This window comes from Puma concolor, chromosome D4 (genome assembly GCF_028749965.1).
Source record: "Puma concolor isolate L17-30 chromosome D4, mPumCon1.1.hap2, whole genome shotgun sequence".
NCBI classification, from domain to species: domain Eukaryota; kingdom Metazoa; phylum Chordata; class Mammalia; order Carnivora; family Felidae; genus Puma; species Puma concolor.
The window spans coordinates 81,773,162-81,791,888 of record NC_141679.1 but is presented as its reverse complement, the minus strand read 5'-3'; the positions used below and the strand labels follow the sequence as shown (position 1 = coordinate 81,791,888).

The 18,727-nt window shown below is 47.5% G+C and overlaps 1 protein-coding gene across 9 annotated transcripts in view; it reads left to right on the top strand.

The window, feature by feature from the left end:
- Positions 1–18,727, top strand: part of TTLL11 (tubulin tyrosine ligase like 11) — a 240,147-nt gene that overhangs the window by 150,040 nt on the left and 71,380 nt on the right. The window lies entirely within an intron of this gene.

The following is an 18,727-nucleotide window of genomic DNA, read 5'->3' as shown; positions in this document are numbered from 1 at the left end:
ATTGATACGGGATTGAGTTTAATTCATCACCAGCCATAAACTTTATCGTTGAGTGGCTTGTCTTGAGATATGGGACACGGTTTTAGTAATTGTGTAACTGAGAAGGTGAACCGATTCATATCTGTACCTTCCCCAGACTTTGGGCTACTCCCTTTAGCCATCAAACTATTTGCGTAAGACCTTCTAGAGGCCAAGTGCCCTGAAGAACTGAACGCCTTCATTGCCTCGAGCCCAGATATTGTGTGTTTTACTCGTTAATCTGCAAGTCACAGGAACACAGTACACGGGGAGTTCCATCCTGGTCCATCTAGAGAACATTGCTCATTTCTCTCTGGCCTCTTTCTGTGGTCTGAGTTCGGTTCCCTGGACCTCAGTTTTCTCGGATGGTGGAATCAGACTGGGTCGTCTTTAAGCGACTCTTCCAGGACTCAAATTCTGTGATTTTCCATTTACTGACCCCTCATTGCCTCTCATTTGTGCAATACAGTGGTCCCTCTAAGTGAGTATCTTTTCAAAAGATAAGCATTTACTTCACTAATCCATGAAGCTTTACAGTTTAGTCACTTAAATTGGAGATTTTTTTCTAAAGCTTACATATATTTGTTTTCTTAATATAGTAGATATTAAACTTTTTCTTGATAAGTTAGGTTTATCATTTTTAATTTCAAACCATAGGACCTTAGTGCCCCAAAGGGCTGTGATCTACCTCGCCTCCCCGCCCCCCCCCCCCTTAGTCTATAAATGCCCTAAGGAGCAAAGTGGCCTGTCAGGGGTGACACAGCTCAAGAGGGACAGAGTGTGGGTCCTTAAAACCCGCTCACACTTCCGGACCAGTGCACCCTCTTTCTTTTCTGCTGTGATGTAACGAATTGTTGTCCTACAGACATCGCATGTATTCCCAGCACCCTGTACAGGAACCAGCACCCAGAGAGTGCTAATTACTATTCAAGGAATGAATGAGTGACCTCGTATCCCCATAAGTGGCTCTCTGCTTTGTAACACTGGGATTGGACGTGAACATTTTGTCCACCCCTTCCCTGTACATTTTTCACACACACTGCGTGGCTGGAAGAGAAGCTGCAAATAAATGCCCCCTGGCTCTCCTAAAGTAAAATGCATGAATTTTATGGAAACTCTCTGCAGTTCTGGGGGCTTTGGGGCTCCCTTCATGTTTGCAAGCTATGTTTTGTTAGCTGAAATTGTCTGCAACTGCATATTCTACTTAAAATCACAGGGATTGTCTCTGATAGACTTAAGATTATTTTTTTTGTCCAAATGAGAAGGAATAAGTCATTTTATACTAGTGTGGTAAATGTATTTTTTGTGTGTACATAAAATTGAATAAAAGGTTTTAAGACAATCTATCATGACTAAAGAAATAGCATCAATTTTTCTAGAAGCAGTAGCCCTTACCGAGTAAGGGCTAATTGAGAGGTTGTTTTGAAGCAGAATTCTTGATCTTTCTTTTTTTCTTTTTAATGTTTATTTATTGTTGAGAAAGAGAGACAGAGCACGAGCAGGGGAGGGGCAGAGACAGAGAAGGAGACACAGAATCCGAAGCAGGCTCCAGGCTCTGAGCTGTCAGCACAGAGTCCAATGCGGAGCTCGAACTCACAAGCTGTGAGATCATTACCTGGGCTAAAACCAGACGCTTAACCCACTGAGCCTCCCAGGCGCCCCGTGAATTCTTGATCTTCCTAAATCACAGACATGGCCATGTGTTTCATACCCCTCTCCACCCCCTTTCCATGTTTCTCAATCATCTACTCTGATACTTTAAGATTATGGCACCTGGAGCGCCCCATGGAAATCACTTGGCCACATTTTTAATAATGTCTCTGGGCTCGGGACAAGAAGCATGCATTTTAGCAAGCTCCTTGGGTGATTTCCTAAGCGCACCCAAAACTTGAGTGTTACTCGACCTCTATGGTGAGACCCAAACCCAGTGCCATGGAATATACAAGATCCTCTGTGACCAGGTCTTACCACCTTACCAGCATTATCTTCCTTCACCGCCTGCCTCCCAATGATCCCATCTGATCCAATGAACAGATTGGAGCTAAGGACCCAGCACTACAGCTGTGTTCCTTCTATTCAGAGCACCCTTTTGACCCTTTCTCTGACCAGCTAACCCGTAGACTTCCATCAATGTCTTATTCGGGACAACATCCCCTAGAAGTCCTCCCTGCTTTCTAGCATAAAATAATAATAATTATTATTATGGTTACAATAATAATAAAGCCCATTTTTTCTGTGCTCTTGTAGTATTTAACTATTTTTTTCCCCAAAATTATCAGTCTACATATTCTTTTCGCCCACCGACTATCAACTTCCTGGGGGCCTCATACGTCTAGATCTCTTTGCCTGGCGGTGCCTGGCACCTAGTAGGCATGCCGTCAGTGTTTTTTTGAGACGTACTGATCCAAAAAGCTGCATCGCGGTTCAGGGAAAGGCTGACATTTGTTGAACAAAAATAATAACCATGAAGGTCAAATTCCGAGGGAAAATGGAAAGCCTGGAGAAAACATAATGATAATAAAATAGCTAGCTAGCTAGCTGCGTAGGTGTGCATGCAGAGTACGTGCTCTGTGCAAGACACGGTGCGAAGGGCGTGTAAGCACTACTTGAATTAATTTTTACAACAGCGCTGTAGGGGGAGGTGCTGTGATTTTCACCTTTTGATGTTGAGGAGTCTGAGGCTGAGGGGCAGGGGGCAGTGGGCCTAAATACAGCCACATCAGCGGGGCCCAAAGCCAAGCGTATCTGATACCAAAACCCCTGCCCCAGCCTTGAGGAGGAATAATCACCGAAGGGGGATGAGGCAGCTGGGTGACATGGGAGGAGAAGGGACGGTTTTTGTTGCCAGAGCATTGGCCCTAAGACCCCTTCTCTGCCACTGGTCAGCCCCGAGCCATGGCTCATGCTGCTCCTCCTCCCTGGCTCTCGGATTCCTGGCCTGTGCCACGGGGAGTGGAGAGGCCACGGGGGTGGGGGGTTGGGGGGGCTCCGACCCGTGACATCCTTGGCCCCCGGCCAGCGCACAGTGGGTGCTGGGCGCTCTTCCCATCGTGCGTTCGTCTGAGAAGGAAAGGAATTAACGAATGGGAATAAACCCTTCATGGACCGTGTGGCTCTGAACAAGAGGAGAGAGGAGCTGTCTTCAGGGCCTAAACAAAGCGTGGGCCCCGCAGAGACCAGGAGGCCCAGTGAGCGCTGGCCCGGCCGCTGCCTGTGTCCCCAGCACCTTGCGTTGGGGAGGGGACACGGGCGGTTGCAGCCGGGGGCCAGTCCTGGCAGGGGCCCAGACCTGGGCACCTTGAAGCAGAGGCTCTTCGCATTGAAACACTCGGGGCCACTTCCTGGCGGGCGTGTCTGAAGGCGGACTTCAAAGTGTGTGTGGGGATCCCCTTATGGCTGTAAAGATGAAAAAAACCCTCAAGGGACGAAATAACCTCAGAACCCTCACACGGGTAAACTGGTATCTGTTTGAAAGCAACCCAGAACCGCGAAGAGACTGATACGACAGGATTTTCAGAGCCCCCATGGCACGAGAAAAGTGTGAACGAGAGATGAAGTCTTTACCTTCTCGAGAGCGGGCCTGTGCCTTTCGTCCCGAGGTCAGAGGCCCTGGGGGCCAGGCTCCATTTTCCTGGTGGGTGCTGCTTGGCAACAAGGGTGAGGCTGAAGGCGGGGAGTGGGCGGCTGCCATCCACATCCACTCGCTCACTCTGCAAGCCTGCCCCGAGCCGACCCCGTTCCTGGCCCCGGGCTGAGCTCTGTGCACAGGGACCCTCAGCAGACCTGTCTCTGCCACTGAGGCACGCGCACTGGGCCAGAAGGCAGTGTGGGAGCCCGCAGGGAGTCTGGGTGCGGCTGTGGGAGCCCGAGGAGGAAGCAATTCCCCCGGCCTGGGAGCGTCAGAGGGGTGAGGGGGAGCCCATGAACCTGAAGAATGAGCAGGGGTCGCAAGAGGAAGAGGAGAGAGGGCAGCCCCGGCAGAGGAGAGGCTGTGAGCAAGGTCGGGAGCGGGCCTGGTGCATCCAGAACACGGTGAGGAGCATCAGCGGGCGAGGGGGCAGGCAAGGGCTGGCAGGAGGCTGGTGAGAGGCTGGCGAAGATGGGCGGAGCCAGGCAGGGAGAAGACTTGCCTCCCATCCAGGGATCCTGGGGCCTGGGACGTGGCCTGTGGGCTCTGGGGAGCCCACAGACACTGATGGAACACGCAGTCCCTCTCTCTCTGGATGTTTGATTTTGTTTTTCCAAGCTTCCACCTTTGGGGAAGAGAAAAAAAAAACCCAAAAAACCCCACACATCTTCTGTTTGTCATGTTCTTCGGCACCTTGGTCTTTCCTTCAGAAATGTCACGGTGGAAGATTGGAACTGAAATTCTGCCGGAGATATTAGAGATCTATAAAAAGAGCCTTTCTGAGGAGAAATGAAGAGCGAATTGCCTGTGTCCTGCTTCTCTCCTTCAGCTGAGCCTGTCCTCCTCGCCGTGATGAGAAAATTCTTGTAATAAGACCATATAGTCGGATTAAAACAGGTTGAAAAGAAACAAAATCAATACTTTGCCATTTGTTTTATTATATGGAACCCTCAGACTTGCTCACAGACGTTTTGGTTAGCTTCCAGCCCCTTGTGACAAATGACTGTCTCAGGGAGAGTTAAAATGTCTCTCACAAGCCGGAGGAAATCTCCGGAACGAATTTTAGTTGATAAAAGTAGCTGGGCTTGACGATTTTGCTCAGGTTTAAAAAAAAAAAAAACAAACTTGTTATCCCCACAGGCGTTCCTGCAGGAAATTGCTTGGGCCTGTTTTTTCTCTCCTCTTTCTGGAAGTGCCCAATTTCACGGTGACTCCTGCCTTTTCATCAGGGCTCTCCCCAAAGCTATTCTCTCCACCTGTCCTCTCCTGTTTCATTTTTAAACTTCTCGTTTCCATCCCCAGAACCCTCACTTGCCCCTTCCCCTGTGTCTTGCTTTAACAAGTCTCATTCATTTTCCTCTGAATGGCTTGTCAGCATCTTCTAACTCTGAGTTTACTTTATGATTAAAAGGAACAAACCAGCAAACAACATGATACAGTATAGAGAACCCAGGAAACGGGGGAAAGCCAGGGCCAAGGGCCTTGCCTCTCTCTGGCCCGTGTACTGTTAGTGAGCTGGGAAGGACGGAAATATTCCAGGGTCCCACTCAACAGTGTCACTACGCCCTAAGCCACTGAGCACCAACCCTGTGCCAGGCCCTGCGTTGAGTTTCAGGAGCATGGGAAAGGTGGACGCTAACTCCGGTGGGGAATGTCTGGGAAAGCCAATTACTAGTCTAGCATGAGAGCCAATGCTGTGGAAGGAGGAATTCTTTCATTCAAGGATGACACTAGAGTGTCCCCCCTCTGACAGCTAAAGGGATAGAGCATGACCCTGGAAAGGAGGCTTGGCTGGAGACAGGCAGGTCAGGTGTGGAGCCCTGGGTAACTTGTTAGCGTCCTGAATAGCCACCTACTCTCACTGAATCCCACTTTCTGCTCCTGTAAAAATGAGATGTCAGACGTCTAGGGCTGTTGGGAGTACTGAAAAGTGAGTACTGTCTTAAAGTTCCTTGGAACAATGCCTGGCCCAGAGGATGTCCCCCAAAGTGTTGATTTCACCTGTTTCCAAATGATGCCCTTTGCAGTTTTCGAACAAACAACACTAAAGCATTGAAAAAAAGGTAATGCTAAAAACAAAATTTAAAAAAAAATGCAAAAAACACACCCAAAACAAAAAACTTCCAACCCCAACGTCCATGAACAGAGCTAAGGATTGTCTAAACTCTGTCTACCAACAGCCTTTAATGTTTTCTTGTAATGTACAAGATTTGAGTCCTGCTGGTTTTGAAGTGACTGTGGCCTAAACTTTCCCCCACATTGCTATGCAGTCCTCACCGTCGTTCTCAGTGCTGAGAGAATATCCTAGGGAGCAGCTGTACTGCAATTTACCCCCATCATTGGACATTTATGTGGTGTTCAATTTTGTTCTTCTCTAAATAAAGCCCTGCTCTGGAATTACTGAGTCAAAGGCAATGCCTATCTTTAAAGATCTTGCTGCAAAGGGACATTTTGCTTTTTCAAGAGGTTGTAAATGCCCTCCTGGCCGCCTTTCATGTCTGTGTGTGTCCATTCCCCTGGAAAGCCTTAGGTGCTGCCTTTACTTTTATTTATTTATTTTTAATGTTTATTTATTTTTGAGAAACAGACAGAGCACGAGCAGGGGAGGGGCAGAGAGAGGGAGACGCAGAATCTGAAGCAGACTCCAGGCTCTGAGCTGTCAGCACAGAGCCTGATGCAGGGCTCGAACTCAAAAACTGCGAGATCATGACCTGAGCCGAATTCAGAGGCTCAACTGACTGAGCCCCCCAGGCGCCTCAGGTGCTGCCTGTAAACTAGTTGCCAATTTAGGGAGTTTAAGATGGTTTTTCAGTGTGTAGGTCTTCGTTTGTTAATGGGCCTGAGCATATTTCCACATCACCGTTTATGTTTGCTATTTATATTTGATTTTATGGAACTTGCAATTTATCTACCTGTATCTCTTGTCCATCTGATCGTTGGGATTTTGAGGTTACACACACACACACACACACACACACACACACACACACACACAGGCACACACCTGCAGTTAGAGGGTAATAGGGACCCGTCTGGGGCACTAATTTCAGGGCCTGGTCCCCTCCTAGCCAATCCCAGAGTGGACCTTTCCCCCACCCTCACTGTCACAGATGACAGCAGGGGCGGTCAGAGGCCGTCAGAGTGTTTCCAGAATCAGACCCTCTTCTTCTGAGCAAATGAGGTCTTTCTACTGACTCCAGGGGACCTGGAAAGTCACTGTGGGCTTTATGTCTCCTCTGGCCCCATGTCAGCTTGCTCCCTTGGTCACTGGCTTATTGTAGCATGTGCAATCTTGAGGGTTCCTGGGCCCCAGGAACCCCTTCAGGGGACTCCAGTGAGAAATGCTGAATTAAAAAATTCCACAGTGCCACTTGTGACGGCTTGGCTCCAGGGCCCCGGGTGATTTTGAGCATAAATGCACGTGAAGGCACAGAAATTGGGAGACAGCAACATCATTATATTACATTTTTAAAAGCGGTATCAATAAGAAGAAAACAGAGTAGGGTACAACCCTTGTGGGGTGCTCAGGGATCTCACGAGAAATGCAAGTCTAAAGGCTACTTCCTAAGAGTTAGCAGTAAACGGATCAGTGTAGACTCGTGGTTGTTCCCACACCGCTGGTTCCGTCTAACAGCTTCAGTCTCTACAATTTCCCCTGCATCAGTCTCTACAGCACCGGCAGTGGCAGCAGCTGAGGTGTGGAGAGTGCTGTTTGCCAGGTAGCGTGCTAAGCTCCTTAAAGATGTTACTTCATAATCCTCGAAACAGATGAAAAGGACTTAGCGTGTGACTGTGTCGGGCTCGCCAGGTTCCTCCGTGGGCTCAGAGACGGCTCTTGTGGGCACACCTGCACCGCCCCCCCCCCCCCTTACATCTCTTGACTCTCCTTCCTTCTAACTGTAGAGGCAGCTGTGAACATCTAAAGTTTAGGATTACTTCACTCTGCCTGGCCCCGGGCTTTACTGCAGGACTCTCTACCCTCCTCAGCCATCTGCTTCGCTTCCACTCTCTACTTTCCAACCCCGTTCCCTCTTTGTCTGACCACCCCCCATAGGAGCGTCTCATAATTGTGATTACTAAAGCTGAAATTCTCAAGGTGTTGAAAAAGTACACAGAAATAAATCAGCAGGTGCCAGAATTTCTCCTGAGGGGGCGACTCAGCCCTGGGGAGGGATTGCTGAGCTTTAATTTACACAACAGCTGTGATTCTAAAAGGGTGTGTAAATCAGTCCGGGGGGTAATTGAAAGGTACCAGGGCGGGTAACTGTTACATGAAGGAATCCTATGGTGAGCTCTTTTGTAAAACAAATCTTACTGATCCTTTGAGGTCCCGCTCTGGTGTCACCTCCTCCTTGAAGTTTTCTCTGCTCGCCCCCCCCCCTTCCCGATTAATTACTCTTTCATCTAAGCTCCCTTAGGACATTGGTCATGTCTCTGCCTAGCACGTGATCCAACCTCCCTTGTGATATAAATAGATCTTGGCACAAAAAAAGTGTGAAACGAATGTTTGTTGAGTCAATGAAAGAAGGAACCAGTGAATTAGATTCACCTCCCTGAGGGAGAGATGTACTCTCGATTTAACTCTTTTTTTGCAAACGACCAGCAGGGGTCTTCCGCTAGGATCTCGCCCTTCCGCTGGTCAGCAGATATTTGGATGAGTAAACAACAGGAAGACAAATTAGCCTCTCAATTTATCCTTTGGGTAAACTCCTCTGTTAACAACCAAGAGATAATATTTTAAGATTGTAGGAAATTTGTTGGCAGCAGTCAAAGCAATTCAAAGCGTAAGGATGCCTTCCAGGCTGTTCACATATGAACTGGATGCCCTTTTCCTCCTTACCTTCCCTCGGCAGAGGGGTCCAGGCAAAGGGGCCCTCGGCCCTCTGTAGTGGGTAAGTGTTTTCCTCCTCCCTCTTTGAGAACAGTTCCTTTCCTATGATGGGGCTGCTCACATTCTGATCATTCACGAGACTGAAATGACCATGGCCAACTTTGGTGGCATAAACTTGGAGGCTATAGTCTTTGCTACCGGTCTTTTTTTTTTTTATTATTTATTTATTCTGAGAGAGAGAGAGAGCAGAGTGGGGTAGCGGCAGAGAGAGAGGGGGAGAATTCCAAGCAGGCTCCACGCTGTCAGCATAGAGCCCTATGAGGGGCTCGAACTCACAAACTGTGAGATTATGACCTGAGCGGAGATCAAGAGTCAGACGCTTAACCAAATGAGCCACCCCGGTGCCCTTCTACTGGTCTTTGTGTTAGTGCTGACATACACCAATTTCCAGAGAGAAATCTTGGCCTTGGACACACAGATCCTCCTTGGCCCACTCCTGTGGAGACGGGGTGGCCATCTGCTCAGGTTCAAATCTTGTTAGGTACTGATGTAAAAGAAAAGGATTTCAACCCTACCTTCGGTTTGATTGACTACCAAAGAAAATAGTTTGGGTCTAAATTTGCAAGATGAGCTATCTACTTCTCGGTGATATGCTGCCTGGTGACACCCATCCCAGTTTCCTGGAAGGATATGGGATCCATCTGGTCTAGATGGTTGGATCAAGCCAACCCCTCAGAGAGCTTTGCTCTTGTATACTTACATTGTTCCAGCTGCCTTTCCTGCCTTTTCTTTGGTGCTCCCCCTGCGGGGGGAGACATTATAAGAAGTATTGATTGTAAATGTGCATTGTACATGTAAAGAGCTTCAAGCAGCGCCTGGCACATGGTTAAACAGTATTAAAGTGTTAGCTATTATGTCTAGCATGGGCATAACTGTTAGATTATTGTTAGGATGTTGTTGAGGACATCATGTGCTACATCACTAGCTGTCCTACCACAGGGGAAGTTTCTCTCCGGCACCAGCTCCAGGAAAAGCTGGGCTTCTGCTTGAGCAACTGGTATGTCTTCTGTATTGTAGCATCTTGTTATCAAAGTGAACTTTTCTGTATCCCTGTTTCCTTTGGTTACCAGGAAGCTTGGAGCCAAATCTGGGACCACTTTACCCCTGCCAGCAATTATGCAGACCTTTGAAGCATGTGTTTCTTTATGTTTAGGTCATTTAAAAAAAAAATTATTTTTTAATGTTCATTCCTGAGGGAGAGAGAGAGACAGAGCACAAATGGGGGAGGGACACAGAGAGAGAGGAAGACACAGAATCTGAAGCAGGCTCCAGGCTCCAAGCTGTCAGCACAGAGCCCGTCATGGGACTCAAACTCATGAACCGTGAGATCATGGCCTGAGCCGAAGTCGGACACTTAACCGACCGAGCCATCCAGGAATCCCTGTGTTTAGTTCATTCTTAACCTTATCTTTTTATTCTACCCATGCCCTTACCTTACCCCTGTTTATGTGTGGATCCATTTTAAAGCATTTATCTATCTGTCTAATCTACCTATCTGTAAACCACCTCATATACTTTTTTGAGAAAGGAACATGTATGTGTTTCTAAAAAAACCAGTATTTCAAAGTATTTCAAAGGGATCAAGCAACCCCAGTGCCCATCACCTGATGAATAGATTACCAAAATGTGGTGTATTTATGCCATGGAATATTATTCAGCCTTAAAAAGGAAGGAAATCCTGCAGTATGCTATCACATGGATGGAACTTGAGGTCGTGATACCAAGTGAAAGAAGCCAGTCACAAAAGGACAAACACTGTATGATTCCACTTACATACGGAACTTGGAGTAGTCAAAATCATGAAGACAGAAAGAAGAATGGTAGTTGCCAGCGGCTGCAGGGACAGGGGAATGGGGAGCTCGTGTTTAATGGGTACAGAGTTTCAGATTTAACAAGAGGAAAGGGTTATGGGGATGGATGGTGGGGAAGGTGGTGCAACAAAGTGAATATTTAGTACCACTGAACTGTATACTTAAAAACGACTAAGATGGCAAACGTTGTGTTATGTGTATTTTTTTAAATTTTTTTCAACATTTATTTATTTTTGGGACAGAGAGAGACAGAGCATGAACGGGGGAGGGGCAGAGAGAGAGGGAGACACAGAATCGGAAACAGGCTCCAGGCTCTGAGCCATCAACCCAGAGCCTGACGCGGGGCTCGAACTCACGGACCGCGAGATGGTGACCTGGCTGAAGTCGGACGCTTAACCGACTGCGCCACCCAGGCGCCCCGTGTTATGTGTATTTTAACACAACAATGAAAACGCCACAACATGTTAAACTATTTTGAGGCGTCGAAACTCCTGAAGTTATACCGCCATCTTTAGAGTCGTCTAATATTGATTTTATTAAAAAGCACAAGAATGGACACCCTTAAGTTTATAATTAAGCCAGCTACCGTTTTCTCCATGACTCAGTCTAACTTGCGACTTTTATAAAGTACTCCAGTTTAACTGACGTGTACCATTCATAAAGAAGAGCGCATAGTTTGTAAGTGTCACGCTCAGCGAATTGTCATAAAGTGAACACAGTGGAGTAACCCAATCCAGGACAAGACGTGGGACATTACCAGAACCTGAGCCCTCCCGCAGACCCCTTCTCATCACCGCCCACTGCCTCCTAACCCCCCACACGGCCGCCATCATGACCTCTACCACCATATGTTCTTTTCGCCTGCTCTTGAACGTTAGGTATAAATACAGCCAGACAATACACATTCTCTTGTGTCTGACTTCTCTCACTCAACATCACACCGGTGACATTCATCTGTGTTGTTATGTGAAGCAGGAATTCATTGATTTTCACTGTTGTATGGAGTTATTATATTTTGGGAATACACCAGTTTGTTTCTGTGTTCTACAACTGATGGGTTATTTCCAGGGTTTGGCGATTATTTCGTGTATCCTTTGTGGAGAACAAGATGGGTCATAGAAGGAATTATATTAAATGGGTGAATGAATGAATGCATCTTGTAAATTATCACAGATGACCCTCCACTCCCAAGTGGCTTGGCCATGGAGCCTCTGGAGCCAGGTCCCACCCCCATCTGAGCTCCTTGGGCAGCCCCTGTGTTGTTTTTAATGCCATCTGCCCTAGACCCAGCTCGGGGGTAGGTTGCATTCATTCATTCAACAAATAAGTATTCACCGTGTACTACGCGCATGCATTATGCGGAGTCTGGGGACACATCTGGCATGACAATAGAGGACAGTCACTGTCCTCACAGAGCATATGTTCTAGTGGCATGGAATTTCCCTGTCTACATTCTGGTATATCCCATTGCTCTGTGACCTCTGGTCAATGCTCTGCCCCGTGGTAGCCACGCTGTTAGGCCTCATGGAATCTTGCCCTGTGCGTTCAGCCCTCCACCAAGGATGTGAGTAGTGCCCCCCACCGACCCCACACACAGACTTGCTTCTCTCCAGTTACCTGCCCCAGGCATTCTGGATGCCTCAGCTCCCTGGATGCTGATCTCTGCTTCTGTAACTCGGAATCTGCTGTTCTCCCATCCCTGGCCCGTGGTCTGTAAGATGCCCTGGCTAGCTGGGGCTCACCTTATGTTTCCCTCTGTTCAAGGTTCATAGGCCTGCACTGCCTGTTGACCAATACTTAAAATCACTCTCCTCAAAAAATGCACCGAGGGGCGCCTGGGTGGCGCAGTCGGTTAAGCGTCCGACTTCAGCCAGGTCACGATCTCGCGGTCCGTGAGTTCGAGCCCCGCGTCAGGCTCTGGGCTGATGGCTCAGAGCCTGGAGCCTGTTTCGATTCTGTGTCTTCCTCTCTCTCTGCCCCTCCCCTGTTCATGCTTTGTCTCTCTCTGTCCCAAAAATAAATAAACGTTGAAAAAAAAATTAAAAAAAAAAAATGCACCGAGTTTTCTAGTTGTTTAAGGCAGGAGTATAAGCTTGCTGTCACTCCATTACAGCCCAAAGTAGCAGTATATGCTTGTCTTTTTTTTTAAAAAAATTTTTTTAATGTTTATTTTTGAGAGAGAGAGACAGACAGAGTGTGAGCAGGGGAGGGGCAGAGAGAGAGAGAGAGAGGGAGACCCAGAATCAAAAGCAGGCTCTGGGCTCTGAGCTGTCAGCACAGAGCCCGACGTGGGGCTCAAACTCACTGTGAGATTGTGATCTGACCTGAATTTGGGACACTTAACCGACTAAACCACCCAGGCGCCCTGTATGCTTGTCTTTTTAATGGCCCTATATTATTCCATTATATGGGCAGAACTTAATTCTAGTGGGTTTTTTTAAGAGCAGTTTGTTTCCTACAGAGCAATGAGAAATGTAAGACTTACAGATTATGCTCATTCTTGCCCCTGACTCATGCTCACTTCAGCAGGTGCCCTGGATTACCTATCTTTCTTTCCTTTTTTTTTTTTTATTGGAAATAAAGTGGAAAAACATACCTAACGTAAAATTTACCATTTTAATGATTTGAAAGTATACAGTTTAGTGTCATTACGTATATTCACAATGTTGCGCAACCATCAATTTAGTAGATTTGAAAGGTAAGTATAAAAGAAAATTGACTTCTGGCACACGGCAGGAAGTATTTGTTTGAATAAATATATGATTGAATCCTGTCACTGGAGAGACTGTTTCTGAACTTGTTGAAATGCTTTTGGCTACAGGTACCTAAAAAACCCCACTTCATGAGAAGGTTTTGAAAACTAAAGGGCTCTGAAGTTGGTCAGTGCGGTGGCTCAACGCATCACTGAGTGCCCCAGTCCATTGCTTTCTTTCGCTCTCCCACCCTCGGCACGGTGCTTCGTCCTCTGGGCTCATGCCCCTCCTGGCCCAGGGCTGGCCAGAGCCATTTTAGGTGTTGTTTCCAAAATTAGCAGCATCTCGAGGCAGGAAAGGGGTCCACCCTTCCTCGTGTATCTTTGAAGAGTGAAGAAACCTCTCTCGGAGAAGCCCTCAGATTTCCCGGCACATCACGTTAGCCAGAAGTGGGTCACGGTCCCGATCCCAAACCAGGATCATCGAGGACAACGGGCCCTCCGCGATTGTTCTAGACCAAGCAGAACTCGCCCCTGCGGCTGGGCCTTGGGCTGGGGCCGGCCTCCCTGCAGCGCCTAGCCTTGAGGAAGGGCACGGGTGCCTAAACAGAGAGTTCTGGAAGGAAAAGGGAAGGGAGGAAACGGACCTCAGATGGGCCATCAGTCATGTCTGTCGCAGGGTCCCAACCCGAAATCAGTCTGCCTCGGTTCCAAGGCAGAGACACTTACATGTGAGAAGTTCGGTTTGTCGAAATAAAGAAATAAGAATCTTAACTGGAGATCAAATTCCCTAACAGTGTTTCCAACCGTCTGACTGTCGTCAGCTACAAATCTAAGTCTAATGTGACCGGCCACGCTCAGGGCCCCCATGAACTCCTGATTCCTTCAGCCAGGCTGCTGTTCCTTCCATTCTTACTGCTGGCCACTCCTGAGGCCCAGCTCAGAAAGTGTTTCCTCTGAGATCCTTCTCTGAACCCCAGAATCAAAATGAATTCTCCCCTTTTTCTGTATTCACTTTCATACAGTTTGGAAAAACCGCTGTATAGCCACGTCTTGTTTTTTATTTCTTTGTTTAAAAAAATTACAAAAGTACTAATACATCCTACTTTTAAATAATTCAAACAATAGGGCTGCCTGTGTGGCTCAGTCTTATGTTAAGCACCCGACTTCAGCTCAGGTCATGATCTCACAGTCCGTGAGTTCGAGCCCCACATCGGGCTCTGTGCGACAGCTCAGAGCCTGATGCCTGCTTCGGATTCTGTGTCTCCCTCTCTCTCTGCCCCTCCCCTGCTCACGCGCTTTCTCTCTCTGTCTCTCAAAAATGAATAAACATTAAATTTTTTTAAGTAAAAAATAATAATTCAAACGATACATAAAGTATATACATTGCAAAGTCAAACCTTCCCACTCTTTCCCTCAATCCCAACCCTACTTTCCAGTGATAACTGCTCTGAACAATTTGCTTTTATCCTTTCAAACACTTTTATGTGATATACGAACCTCCAAGGAGAGGTGAATTCATTTTGTTATTGTAGTTTTTATAAAAATGGAATCATACGATGTCCTACACACGCGTTACTCTGTGACTTGCTGTGTTTACTTATCAGCATCGTGAGGACAGCTTTCTGTATCTGTAGGTCCAGATCTAGACATTATTTCTATGGCCTGAGTGTTATTCCAGTTTGGGGCCATACCATACTTTTTATGACCAATCCCCCGATGATGGAGACATAAGTTATTTTCATGTTCCCACATTTCAGCAGTGCTGCCCGGTGTGTGTGTGTGTGTGTGTGTGTGTGTGTGTCCGTGTACCAATATTTCTGCGGGGTAGATTTCTAGAAATAAAGTCACTGGGACAAAGGATAGGCGATTTTTAAAGTTTGATAGCCAATGCCAAATTTCATGAGGGTGTTTTGGAGCCAGCTGCTGCTGGTACAAGATAAGTAATTTCTGGACTTTCAGACTTTATAAACCAATAAAATGTAAAAAGAAAAAAAAAAGGTGGACATAACAAAGAAAGTAGCCAACATTTTATTTTTTCATGTGAGGACGTTATAAAAAAATCAGGTACTAACGATTCGCTGGAACCATGTGAAATTGACATTTTCATATGTCAAAATAGTCTAATAGCTGCCTAATATTTGACTTCATACTGAGATTGATTTCATAAAACAATGGACACCCACGCTCACACGTTCACACGTGCAACTTTGCTTACTTTTCTCGTTTCACCCATCAGATGGCTGCACACTCACTTAATCTCATGTCTAGGAATCGCTGGTGGAGAATCGTTGACCAGGGCCCCTCCCACCGCCACCACCAGCATCTGGCTTTGCTGTCGCTGGGAGTGACATTGTGGTCACGTGAAGAGCAACATGGTGGGGAGGAAACGGAGATGAAGTGGTGCATATTCCTGTCCTTGACCTTTGGCTCTAGTTATAAGCTCCAGTGAAAGAGGCGCTGAGAGGCAGAAGCTGATGAATCTGGGTGAGAGGGCCTGTGTGACACTTGCCACAAGCAGGGCACGAGAAGCCACAGGTGAGACAGGCTCTCCTCTGACCCCCAGTCTACCCACCCCCCCTGCCACGTCTCCATGGAACCTAGCTCCATTCAAGGGCTGGAAGCTTAGGGAGTATGAAGAATGAGCCCTCTTCCCATGGATGGTCCTCAGATGGCAGCCCAGCTTGGAAGGAAGGACGTTCCAGTGGGAGTGGACCCTTGGGAGTCTGTGAGGAGAGGAAGATGTCTTCTCGAGGACCCTGGCCCTGTTCATGGACGCTCAGGAGACCCTCCCAGGGAACGGTCAGGAATGCCTGAGCGATCTGCTAGGAAAGGCAACAGCAGAGCGGGCCTCCGGGTCTGTTACTGGGCAGGTTGGGGGCTACTGAGGCAGTGAAAGACTTACCAGTTTATTTGGAAGTCCTGCCTGAGCCTACGTTCCTTGAAGCCATGGACTGTATCTTCACAGTATTTGCTACATGAAATCCAATGGATGCGACTGTGTCCCAACAAAGCTTTGTTTACAAAAACAGATGGCAAGCTGGTTTGGACCCAAGGACCATAGTTTATCAACTCCTGCCCTCTACTATAGGACAAAGAAGCAAAGCAGCCTCTCTCCCGATCAGATACTACATAAGCCGCCTCGCCATAAGCTGTTTCACCTTTTTGAGCCTCAGCTTCCCCAAACATGAAGTGGGGATAATAGTCGCTACCTTCAGGATTGTTGTGAGAGTCGAAGGAGGTAGTGTGTACAGAGCGTCCAGCCGAGCACCGGCGGGTAGATGGCGTCGAGGGTCGAGAACTGCTTGTTTTCACCAAGCACGGATGCTAGATCCAGAGCCCCCCCACCCAGCTCCTTTCCCCAGGCCTGTCCGGGGAACAATATGAAAGAGCAGGAGGCAAGGTTTCCAAAGGCTGGCGGAATGAGATCCTTGGGACTTTGATTTGATTTCAACACAAGCACTGGGCAGAGACATAATGTCCCTGGTCCTCCTTATACATAGCCTTCAGGTGTCAGTTCAGTAGCGTCCTGGCTATATGACATCCATCACAAGCAGCTTACAGCTTCCAAAAACACAGTCCTGGACAGATGTTGAGCCTGTCTGGGGATTAGAAATATCCTTTTCCATTAAGCATAAATTAACTTAATCACCAGGTATGAAAGATACGCAACACAAACAGCATTCCCTGAAGCTTTCATTAAAATTAAAATTCTATTTAAAATTTAGCTTGTATTTTCTAGGACTTGAACCCCTTCAAAGAGATAATATCTGCTGTAAATTTTTACACTGACAGAGTGGCAGAGATGAATATGCCGGGGACAGTGATGTACTATGTAATTTAACTCTGCCTCCTGGCCTTCTTTTCGCCAACGGATGGATCTGTACATCTTAAAGAAATAATTAGTCTCGGTAAGATCTGGTCTTTGACCATTTTCAGAAGCAGTCAGAGTGATGTAGAAAAATGAAACTCTGAGTCGAGATCACTAAGCGCGAGGTGCTTCAAGTCTTGTTCGGATCCATGCTGCGGAAAGTGCTCTTAGGATAAACAGAAAGGAGAGGCATTGACAGATGAATTGCCAGGAGACCTCTGAACAGAACCCTCCTTGGCTTGGCCTGTTTGCTGGGGTTGGAACCGGTGAGTGGAGGAGGGGGGACAGCCGGGGGGGGGGCTCCCTGCGTCCCTTATCAAACTGTGCAGGAGAGACCGCCTGGGGGAACATGCCCCGCCTGGGGGACAGCGTGACGCCGTGGAAAGAGCATTGAAGTCAAACAAAGCTGGCTTCGGATCTGGTTCTTTTTTTTTCTGACTCTGATCTTGGGCGAGTCTCATAATTTCTCCAAGCTTCGGGTTTCTAATCTGTGAAGTGAGAAAAATAATGCCTGCTTCCGGGGATCATCGTGAGGGTTAGAGATAATCTCGGTGCTTAGAACCCCTGACATTCTAGGTGCTTACTGAATGCTTAGTATTATTTATTCATTTAGGAAACCATTGTTGAACATCTGCCGTGTGTCAGAGTCTAGACTAAGTGCTGACGATGCAGAAAGTCAGAGAACACAGCACCCCCCCCCCCACAAGATGCTCAAAGATAGGGGATTGAGACGTATAAAGAAGAAAATCACAATATAGGGTGACATGTCTGAAGTGGAATCCTGAACATGGCTCAGAGCTGATGCAAAGCAGGAGCAGTGTGCCCTGTAGGAAGTGACATCTGTTGGGTTTTAATGACATAGAGAGGCTCGCATGGTATATGGGCAGAGAAGGGCATTCTGAGCAGCAGGGACAGCTTATACAAAGGCAGAGAGGTGTGCAGAGACATTTTGTATTGGGAGGATTATAAACACGGAGGTACTATTAGGTGGGGAGGAGGGGCGGGGGGGGTCCTAAGGATGGAGTGTCTCTTCAGGTGGGCGCACCCCCTGAAGACCTGGGTTTGAAGTGTCCCAGATGATTCCTCAGCTTGGCCACAGCGGCCCAGTGGCCACCACATGGTGCCAGTCGCCCCGTCAAGGTACTCAGGACACCCGGACCAGAAGGCAGCTCTTCCAAAAGAAAGTCCCACTCTTGAGTTGAATGGGTTGCAGGTTTGAGAGGAAGCAGGTCCTAGAGTGGCAAATGTCCTGGGTGAGGAGGTCCACACAGCCGGGAGCCCAGTCCCCACATATGGCCCCACGCGAGCTCCCTGGGAGCAGGGGCACTAGGTGTTTCTCTCCCCTGAGTCCCGGGTGTAGGGCCTGTCACAGAGTAGAAAGTTGTAAATATTTGTCGAATAAATGCTCAGATGCCTCATCTGGCCATCTTCACCCTGTTTCCCTCACGGCGCCGCTGTGAGGACCAGGGACAAAACAGGGGTGGATGTACTTGGCAAGGTCTCAGGCTTTATTTAAATATAGGTGCATGGTCATATACAGCTGTGCACCCATTAGCATGTGCACCACAGTTGACGACCCGTTAAAAAAAAAATACCTGCAGTATTCCTACTCGCTCTCTCATTTAACAAAAAAGCCACCATATGCCTTTTAAAATGATGAGGAAATGCATACTGCATGGTTATATTTGGTGACTCGCCTTTTTTTTTTTAAGTATCGCAAAGTTGACTTAGTAGTCAAAACAGTAATTATATTTGAGACGATCAAAGATATCCCGGTTCTTTCCCGTGCAATCTAAAAAATGTAAATTTACGGGGG